Below are 2577 nucleotides of genomic sequence, written 5' to 3'. Positions count from 1 at the left end.
TTATTGTTATTGAAACCTTGTTGAGGTTTCTCTTGATTCTTCCATGATAAATTTGGGTGATTTCTCCATGAAGAATTGTAGGTGTTTCCATAGGGTTCTCCTAGGTAATTCACCTCTTCCATTGAAGGGTTCTCAGGATCATAAGCTTCTTCCTCAGATGAAGCTTCCTTAGTACTGCCAGGTGCATTTTGCATTCCAGACAGACTTTGAAAAATCAAATTGACTTGTTGAGTCAATATCTTATTCTGAGCCAATATGGCATTCAGAGCATCAATCTCAAGAACTCCTTTCTTCTGACTAGTCCTATTGTTCACAGGATTCCTTTCAGAAGTGTACATGAATTGGTTATTTGCAACCATTTCAATTAGCTCTTGAGCCTCTGTAGGCGTCTTCTTCAGATGAAGAGATCCTCCAGCAGAGCTATCCAGAGACATCTTGGATAGTTCAGAGAGACCATCATAGAAAATACATATGATGCTCCATTCAGAAAGCATGTCTGAGGGACATTTTCTGATCAATTGTTTGTATCTTTCCCAAGCTTCATAGAGGGATTCACCATCCTTCTGTCTGAAGGTTTGGACTTCCACTCTAAGCTTACTCCATTTCTGAGGTGGAAAGAACTTTGCCAAGAAGGCATTGACTAGCTTTTCCCAAGAGTCCAGGCTTTCTTTAGGTTGAGAATCCAACCATATTCTAGCTCTGTCTCTTACAGCAAAAGGGAATAGCATCAGTCTGTAGACCTCAGGGTTAACCCCATTAGTCTTGACTGTGTCACAGATTTGCAAGAACTCAGCTAAGAACTGATGAGGATCTTCCATTGGAAGTCCATGGAACTTGCAATTCTGTTGCATTAGAGAAACTAATTGAGGCTTAAGCTCAAAGTTGTTTGCTCCAATGGCAGGGATAGAGATGCTTCTCCTATAGAAGTTGGGAGTAGGTGCAGTAAAGTCACCCAGCACCTTCCTTGCATTGTTGGCATTGTTGTTGTTTTCGGCTGCCATGTCTTCTTCTTCTTTGAAGAATTCGGTTAGGTCCTCTACAGAGAGTTGTGCCTTAGCTTCTCTTAGCTTTCGCTTCAAGGTCCTTTCAGGTTCAGGGTCAGCTTCAACAAGAATACCTTTGTCTCTGCTCCTGCTCATATGAGAGAGAAGAGAACAAGAAAATGTGGAATCCTCTATGTCACAGTATAGAGATTCCTTGAGGTGTCAGAAGAACAGAAAAATAGAAGAAAGAAGAAGGAGAAGAATTCGAACTTTAATTAGATGGAGTTCGAATTGTGCATTAAGAAGGAGTAGTACTCCATAAATAGAAGGATGTGGGAAGAAGGGAAGAGAATTTTCGAAAATTAGTTAAAAAGATGTCAAAAACATTTTGAAAAATTGATTGATAATTTTCGAAAATTCAAAGTGGAAAAGAAATCAAGTGATTTTTGAAAAAGATTTTGAAATTAGAAATTAAAAAGATTTGATTGAAAACTTATTTTGAAAAAGATGTGATTGAGAAGATATGATTTGAAAACAATTTTAAAAAGATTTGATTTTTAAAAATTAATGACTTGCCTAATGGTGGACGAAATTGTGATCACTATTCTTTTTAAGTTGTTTGTCTTTGTATGAAATCATTATTATGGCACTGGTTGAATTCACAACTCCGTTCAACTAACCAGCAAGTGTACTGGGTCCTCCAAGTAATAAACCTTACGTGAGTAAGGGTCGAATCCACAGAGATTGTTGGTATGAAGCAAGCTATGGTCACCTTGTAAATCTCAGTTAGACAGATTAAAGGGTAATTGTGATTATTGGAATGGATAATAAATAAAAAGGAATAATAAAAAAGGATAGAATACTTATGCAGATTCATTGGTGGGAATTTCAGATAAGTGGATGGAGATGCTGTAGAGCTCACGGACGCCTGCTCTCCCATTGCTTCTACTCAATCCTTCTTACTCCTTTCCATGGCAAGCTGTGTATAGGGGTTCACCATCAGCTGTGGCTACTTTCAATCCTCTCGGGAAAATGATCCTATGCGGTTGTCAATCGCACGGCTAATCGTCTGGAGGCATCACCCATGGTTGATGGCTACATCCCATCCTCGCAGTGAAAACTAATGCTCACGCACTCTGTCACAGTACGGCTAATCACTGGTTGGTTCCCGCTCCTACTGGAATAGAATCCCTTGATTCTTTTGCGTCTGTCACTAACGCCCAGCACTTGCAAGTTTGAAGCACGTCACAGTCATTCATTACCGGAATCCTACTCGGAATACCACAGACAAGGTTAGACCTTCCGGATTCCCAGGATCCTACTTGGAATACCACAGACAAGGTGAGACTTTCCGGATCCTCATAAATGCCGCCATCTATCTAGCTTATACCACGAAGATTCTGTTGGGGAATCTAAGAGATACACATTCAAGCTCTGTTGCATGTAGAACGGAAGTGGTTGTCAATCACGCGCGTTCATAAGTGAGAATGATAATGAGGGTTATCTAACTCATCACATTCATCATGTTCTTGGGTACGAATGAATATCTTGGAATAAAACTAAGATAGCATTTGAATAAAAGAAGATAGAATTG

General features: G+C 39.6%; 1 non-coding gene across 1 annotated transcript; it reads left to right on the top strand.

Moving 5' to 3' along the window:
• Positions 1-488: 488 nt before the first annotated feature.
• On the top strand, positions 489-596 carry LOC130942966 (small nucleolar RNA R71). Its single transcript, XR_009071508.1, has one exon. It is a non-coding gene; the product is annotated as a small nucleolar RNA R71 (small nucleolar RNA).
• The last annotated feature ends 1981 nt before the right edge of the window (positions 597-2577 follow it).

Source organism: Arachis stenosperma, chromosome 7 (assembly GCF_014773155.1).
Source record: "Arachis stenosperma cultivar V10309 chromosome 7, arast.V10309.gnm1.PFL2, whole genome shotgun sequence".
NCBI lineage: Eukaryota > Viridiplantae > Streptophyta > Magnoliopsida > Fabales > Fabaceae > Arachis > Arachis stenosperma.
The sequence above is the reverse complement of the archived record's forward strand: the minus strand, read 5'-3'. Positions and strand labels throughout refer to the sequence as shown.